The sequence below is a fragment of the Phoenix dactylifera genome, chromosome 4, assembly GCF_051530095.1.
Source record: "Phoenix dactylifera cultivar Ajwa chromosome 4, Ajwa_hap1_PhDact_Kaust_v1.1, whole genome shotgun sequence".
Taxonomy (NCBI): Eukaryota; Viridiplantae; Streptophyta; class Magnoliopsida; order Arecales; family Arecaceae; genus Phoenix; species Phoenix dactylifera.
This window is the reverse complement of record NC_143193.1, coordinates 18,912,426-18,920,466: the sequence shown is the minus strand read 5'-3', so window position 1 is coordinate 18,920,466 and position 8,041 is coordinate 18,912,426. Positions and strand designations below refer to the sequence as shown.

At 40.2% G+C, this 8,041-nt stretch overlaps 1 non-coding gene across 1 annotated transcript; it reads right to left on the bottom strand.

The window, feature by feature from the left end:
• Positions 1-2,116: 2,116 nt before the first annotated feature.
• On the bottom strand, positions 2,117-2,222 carry LOC149753705 (small nucleolar RNA R71). The gene has a single exon (XR_016409325.1). It is a non-coding gene; the product is annotated as a small nucleolar RNA R71 (small nucleolar RNA).
• Between the last annotated feature and the right edge of the window lie 5,819 nt (positions 2,223-8,041).

Genomic DNA, 8,041 nt, shown 5'->3' with positions numbered 1-8,041 from the left:
TGCCGAGTTGACTCTCGATGGTCCCGAGTCGACTCCAAAGGATAACAGACAGAAAGACAGAACGATGGATTTTAGACTCTGTTACTGAGTCGACTCCAGAAGATTGCGAGTCGACTCCGACGCTTGGCGAGTCGACTCCCAGTTTGTCCGAGTCAACTCTCAGAGGAAAGCAGTCTGAAAGGCATAGAACCAATCTCGGAGACTCTATGAACGAGTCGACTCCAAGTGTTCCAGAGTCGACCCCCAAGTCAGCCGAGTCGACTCCAACAAGGCCCGAGTCGACTCCGAGGCAGATCAGTTCAAAAGACAGAGAATTGGTTTTTCGGTCTCTGAGAACGAGACATCTCCCGAAGATCTCAAGTCGCCTCTCAAGACAGCCGAGTCGACTCCAAGAAAACCAGAGTCGACTCGAGGAAGAAAAATAGAAAGATGGGTTTCTGGAACCCTGAGAACGAGCCGACCCCTAAGTGCCCGAGTCATCTCCAGATGTTGGCGAGTCGACTTCAGTTTTGGTCCGAGTCGACTCCAGGACGAGACAAGTACTTTAATTCAAATCCTGAACAGTGGGCGAGTCGTCTCCAGTAAAGCGCGAGTCGACTCCAGTAACAGCCGAGTCGACCCCAGATCGCACGAGTCGACTCCGATCCCAACGGCTCCAAATCTCTCTTTAACGGCTAGTTTTTAAAAGAAACTACTTAAATAGCTAGAATGAACAGTAGTAGATAACAAGAGAGCTATTCTATTTGAGCATTAAAGCATTTCAACCACCAAGAACTTTCGTAGAGTAAATCCAAGAAAAAGAAGGAAGAAGTGCATTCAACTCAAACCGAAAAGTGCTTCCTTCGCATTCAAGGCTCTACTACTATCCTCCAACTTTCGGTGCTTTCAAGAGGAGACTCAGAAATTGAGAAGCCCCCACTTCCTCATCTAAAATCTGTTTGAGGGCTTCTAACTCTACTTTGCTTATATTGTTCTCACACTTGCTTTTAAGAAGCTTTCTTTGTGAATTCTTAAACTTTGTTTTTTTTTTACTTGATTCAATTAGAGGATTGAATCAAGGATTGTAAGGTTTGTTGGTGAGCCAAAGATAAAACCAACGGTGTAAGGTTGTGGTTGGTGAACCAGAAAAAACCAACTGGGTTTGATTGTGAACCCGAAAAAATAATTGGGTGGTTCTAGTCGGTGAGCCTGCCAAAACCGACCGAGTTCGTTGTGACCTCGTGAAAACAATAAGTTGGATTGTGAGCTTGTAAAACAACCGGCTGTAATCCTAGGGATTATAGTGAACTCCCAAGTGTGGCTTGTGGACGTAGGAGCAAGAGTTGGCTCCGAACCACTATAAATCTTTTGTGTTTGTATTGCATCGTGTCTCTTTCACTCTCTTCACTCACTGCATCTAGTAATCTAACTAATTCGCTTGCAATAGATTTAGTTAATTACTCATCATATTTTAATTGATTAATATTTAATTAAAACCCAATTCATCCCCCCTTTTGGGTTGTCACTTTGGGCAACAGGTGCCCTCTTCAAACCAGTTAGGAGTTGTTTAGTGATTTTAGGGCAAATACAAGGATTTGATGTGTTTTTCTTTTATTGCATGCTTGACTGATCAAGTACTAGTTTATGCAAGGAAGTCGTTTTAGAGTGCGTGACCTATTACCTTTTGACCCTGAAATAGAACGGACCCTTAGGAATATTCGAGGTGAGATCAAAACATTAGAATCATCCCCACCTCCTGAGATGGCTGAAGAACAACCCAAACTTCTGAGGGAGTACTTTACTCCCACCATTTATACTTTTCCATCTTGCATTCGATTACCTGAGGTAGCAGCTGTACAATATGAAATAAAGTTTAGTGTGATCCAAATGCTCCCATCTTTTTATAGGCTCACCAACGAAGACCCATATAAACACCTAGATAAATTTCTTGAGATTTGCACCACTGTTAAGATTCAGAACTTCACTGATGATGCTCTGAAACTTAGATTATTCCCCTTCTCCCTTAAAGATAGAGCCAAGCAATGGCTGAATTCTTTAGAGGCCAATTCGATTCATTCCTGGGATCAAATGCAACAAGAATTTCTTAAAAAATACTTTCCCATAGGAAGAACGAACTAGTTTAGAAGTGCCATCACAAGCTTATCTCAAACTGAGGGAGAAAAATTTCATGAAACCTGAAAGAGATTTCGGGACCTAATTCGTAAATGCCCACATCATCAAATACCTAAATGGCAGCTAATGCAATGTTTCTATGACGGATTGACTGAACGAAACCGTCAAATGATCGATGCCGCATGCGGGAGGACTTTCATGCTTCAAAATGAGCATGAAGCATGGCATTATTTGAAAATCTCAATGAAAACTCCCTCCACCATGCTTCCTGTTCTCGTCAAGCACCCTCGAGTTCTCAAAGAAAAGGGACCATTTGTGAACTAAGTCATTGTATGGACCTGTCTAGCAAGGTAGATGCATTGTCCCATAAGATTGACCAACTGATGATAGGAGGACATGTCGTTAGCTCTTCCCAAGGTTGTGGTTAAATTTTTACAGAAATACAGTCTTTGAGGAGAAAGTGTTGACTGCCCTTCAAGGTTTGGAGACAAACACACAACTATTGCACTCTCACACCCAATCCATTGCTAAGCTAGAATCCCAAATGGATCAACTAGCTAATGCATTAAACAAGCGAGAGGAAGGCAAGCTTCCAAGTCAACCAATGAGTAATCCAAGGGGACAATACGTGGCTCAAGAAACTCGACTAAATCATGAGCAAGCCAATGCTTTGACTACCCTTAGGAGTGGACGTGTAATAGATAATAAGGTTGGGGAGGGTAATAATAAGGAAGGTGAAAAAGAAGAGAGGAATGTATCACATGAAAATCCAAAACCTTCTTTTTCTTCTTCAGCTAGTCCACCGTCTGCCAGAACTCACATTCCAAAGGCCCCATTTCCTAAAGCACTTAATGCACCCTCTCCCTTTGGCAAGAAGGGAACTTCACTAGAAGAGATGATGGAGGTTTTCAAACAAGTTAAAATCAACCTCCCGCTCCTTGATGCCGTCAAACAAGTTTCCTCCTATGCCAAATTTCTTAAAGATCTTTGCACCCAAAAGCAAAAATCTAGGACACATGTGCCTAAAAAGGTCCTCCTAACTGAGCAGGTAAGTTCCATTCTCCAACACAACATCCCTCCAAAATTCAAAGATCCTGGCGCTCCCACTATTTCTTGTGTCATAGGAGATAACTCCATTGACCGAGCACTCTTAGATCTAGGGGCAAGTGTGAATCTTCTACCCTATTCAGTCTATGAGAAATTTGGGTTAGGTGAATTAAAATCCACCTCGGTGTCCTTACAATTGGCTGATCGATCTGTGAAGATATCACGGGGGATGATTGAAGATGTTCTTGTCAAGGTAGACAAATTCTATTTTTCAGTAGATTTTATTGTCCTTGATATGGAACATGTGCCCAACCTAAAAAAATAAATCCCTGTAATTCTTGGTCGTCCCTTTTTAGTGACAGCTAATGCACGTATCAACTGTAGAACTGGGGCAATGGATATATCATTTGGAAACATGAAAATTAAGTTGAATGTGTTTCACGCCGCTGACCAACATGTGAGAAAAGACGAGTGTTGCCTGATTGACAAAATGGATGATCTTGTAGAGGAAGCCCTTCCCTATATCTTAGTGGATGACCCCCTAGAGGCATGCTTAGCTCATTTTGACATTGACAACTTTGATACAGACAAAGCCATAGAAGAAGTCAACTTCTTACTCGACAATCAATCTTCCATGAGCTCCCTTTCTTGGAAGATCCGACCTGAACCTCTTCCCCCCTTTGCTAGCGCACTACTTTGTCCTTCCATTGATTCTCCACCTAAACTTGAGTTAAAGCCACTTCCGACAACTCTTAAGTATGCCTTTCTAGGACCAGAAGATACCCTCCCTGTAATCATCGCGGCCAACTTATCTACTGAACAGGAGGGTAAACTTTTAAGGATGCTAGAAGAGAATAAACATGCCATAGGATGGTCTGTAGCCGATTTGAAAGGGGTTGACCCCTCCATTTGCATGCATCGAATTCACCTCGAAGATGATGCAAAGCCAACCCGAGAAATGCAAAGAAGACTCAATCCTAACATGAAGGAGGTAGTCAAGAAAGAAGTGGTGAAATTACTAGATGCCGGACTCATTTATCTGATTTCTGATAGTAAGTGGGTAAGTCCGACACAAGTGGTACCAAAAAAATCAGGTATCACTGTGGTTGAAAATACGAAAGGAGAATTGATACAAACATGCACAACCACGGGTTGGCGCGTGTGCATTGACTACAAAAAACTCAAGTCAATGACTAGGAAGGACCATTTTCCTCTACCTTTCATAGACCAAGTTTTGGAACAGTTGGCTGGTCAAGGTTTCTACTGCTTCTTAGATGGTTATTCTGGATATAATCAAGTACCTGTCTACCCGGACGATCAAAAGAAAACCATCTTTACCTGTCCATTTGGGACATTTGCATATTGGAGGATGCCTTTTGGACTATGCAATGCACCCGCAACTTTTCAACGATGTATGATGGCCATTTTTTCAGATATGGTGGAAAACATTCTAGAAGTGTTCATTGATGATTTCTCAGTTTTTGGCCTATCTTTTGACGATTGTCTGGATAATTTAACTTTAATTCTAAAAAGATGTAAGGAGACCAACCTAGTGTTAAGTTTTTCATGGTTCAAGAAGGCATAGTCTTGGAACACGTCGTGTCCAAGAGGGGTATTGAAGTAGATAAAGCCAAAGTCGATCTTATTTCCAATCTTCCTCCACCCAAAACTGTGAAACAAATCCGTTCATTCCTTGGCCATGCTGGTTTCTACCGTCGCTTCATTCAGGATTTCAGTAAGATTTTCAAACCCTTGTGCAATCTTCTTGCCAAGGACACTCCCTTTGTCTTTAATGAAGCATGCGAGGAGGCATTTGAAAATCTTCGCTCGAAATTGACCACTGTACCTATCATACGGCCTCCTAATTAGACCCTTCCATTTGAACTGATGTGTGATGCATCTGACTATGCCATTGGGGCAGTTTTAGGGCAACGGCTAGATAAGGTATCTCATGTCATCTACTACGCTAGTAAAGCACTCTCAGATGCATAATTAAACTACACCACCACTGAGAAAGAGTTACTAGCTGTAGTATTTGTGCTAGACAAGTTTCGATCTTACCTTTTAGGATCCAAGGTTACCGTATTCACTGATCATGCTGCCCTTCGACACCTTCTTGCAAAGAAAGACACCAAACCTCGTCTGATTCGATGGATTCTTTTACTACAAGAATTTGACCTATAAATTCGTGACAAGAAAGGTGCTGCAAATGTCGTAGCGGACCACTTATCTAGGATTCTTCTTGAGCCCTTTCAAAATACCTCACTGATGAGAGCACAAAAGTGCGACCTACATATTACTAAAATTAGTGTTATTGTTAACCGATAATGATAAATTCACTGGATTAATATTATATTTGGGTTTAACATAGATTAGTATAAATTAGAGATAAAATGCACATTGAGTACAAATTTGACTTCAAATCGGATCCGAGTCGGGTTCGGATCCGAGTCGGGTTTGGGTCCGAATCGGGTCCATTTCTTTTGTGCTTTTGAAAAATAATTTTGGGCAAATCTAAATGGGCTATATCATAACTATAAGGTACTGGGTGACCCATGACTTGAAAGAATTGCACTTGACCTCCAGCCAGAATAGATGACCCGTCTACAAGCCAAATTTCATATCACACTATTTTTCTATATGACTAAATTGAATGGAACTTGGTATCTCCCAGCCTCTCCAACCTTCCATGCTCGTCCGACTACTGCAGCGTGATCCAAGCACCGTCCCCGCATCTCCAGTGGTCCCGAGTCCCTGCTTCGTTCGCATCACAGCGCCCGCGATCAGCGTCAAGCTCCGTCGATCAAGTGAAGCATTCCTCCCAGCCGTCCGCGTTTCTCCCACCGCGTGCCAGCATCCCCACCTTCCATTCCAGCACCCGTCAACGATCAAGCCGTGATGCAAGCCATGATCCGGCGTCCTCCCATCGATCACGGCAGACCCCAGCTGCCATCCGCGTCTTCCCCGCCTTGCAGCCGTCCGTCCTCAGCGGGATCCCAGCGCCTCCTTCCTTTTTCATGCAATCCTTGTTCTAGGTTTAGTTTAATTTCTGTTTTCTTCATGCAATGATTTAATTTTTCTTTTTATGCAATACATTAAATTTTTCTTTATGCAGTTTCTTCTTGTTTTCATCCATTTTTATTTATGCCAAAGCTTTTCTTGGATTAGTTAAAAATATAAATGCTCTTTAAATCTAAGTACATGTCTTTTTATTATTTTTAATAAAAAAATAATTCTCCAGTAGACTAGAGAATTCATCATCATCCCTGATATAATGTTTTTCTTCTATTATTCAAAAATCGATTTTGAATCCGAGTGAACGTTCTAATTTTTATGCAACTCCAATCACCTCCCTGTGGATCGACCTCTTACAACCACTATTCTTCGAGTAGAACAGGTAAGAGTAAATTTAAATTTAACTTTTGTTCGTCGGTTCTAACAACGATCTGTTTAGCATATTTTTAGTTAGACAGGAATCGGACGAACAGAATTTTGGCGCCGTTGCCGGGGAGGCAAATCGAGAAGCAAGAACGATCACGAAGATCAAATTGGAATTTGGATGCCCGGAGTGAACGCACTCCGGTAGTAAGTTTTTATTTTTATTAATTTTCCTTATTTTGATTATTTTAGTTAGTAATTTCGTAGTTATTAAATTCTGAAATTTGAAATTCGTAATTAAAGTTTTCTAAAAAAGAAAGTAAAAAAAAAAATTTTAAAAAAAAAATTTTAAAAAAAAATTCAAGAATTCAAAAATTTAAATTCAAAATTTGAATTCTGTGATTCGAAATTTGAAATTTAAATTTTAAAAAAAAAAGTAAAAAAAATAATTAAATTCAAAAAAAAATATTATTTTTGCTAGTAATTGATAGGGTGCAATCCCCCGAGGTGATCATACCTCTATTGGGACTCCTCACGGAGTAATCTCCAGAGCTTATTCAACGGACATTCGGAGATTGACTGACGCATAAGGATTAGTTTTAGTTTACATTCAAGTTATTCCTATATTAAAAATTAAAAAAAAACAACATAAAATTAAAATTAAAAATTAAGAAAAATAAAAAAAAATAAAAAAAAAATTGCTTGCTCATTTAATCAGTACAACCTAATGACATTGCATAAACTTTAAAAAAAAATATTGATTATTTGCTGCATTTAGTATTAAGCATTTGCATAAAGTAATTAAGGGCAAAACCCATTAAAAAGATAAGGTCGGGAAGTCATTACCTGTCCTTAGCCCAAAAATCACCACCTTGCATACTTATCCTAAGCCAAATTAAATTAAAATCAAATTAGACGTCGGCCTTAGGGTTTTCGAGCTCAATTAGGCTCTTGGAAAGAAGCAGCTGAAAGCCACTCCAGTGAGGATTTAGTAATTGGTGATGTCTAGGAAAGTTTTACAACAGTGAGAACTGTTACGGGTATTGTGGTATCGGTGTATTCCTTCTGGCACCACTGCACACCCCGGGACTTTTCTGGTCACTGGTTACTGGATCACTTAACTGGTAAGCTCAAGCTTAATCTGAAAGGGAGATTAGGAGCTGTCTAATCTAGAGAGAATTTCAGGAACTTTTTTAACCTGATAAGTCTCTATGCAACTAGATTTAAGAACCTACTAAACCTTCTTTAACCTCAAGATTAAAGAGCCAATCTATTGTGTGGTGTTGATTGTGGTCATCTTGGTCTAGCCCTTCTTCTTATCTTTTAGGATTTCGTTTAAAAATTGAGTCTAATTAAGTTGTGGAAAATGTATGCATGGTAGAAGGTCATTAAGGGATAAGTTAACCCCATTTGATCCTGAGATTGACAGAACTTTTCATCACAACTTGCGAAGTGTAAACCAACTGTCAATCTCTACAATGGGTGAACATATTAGAACTTTGAA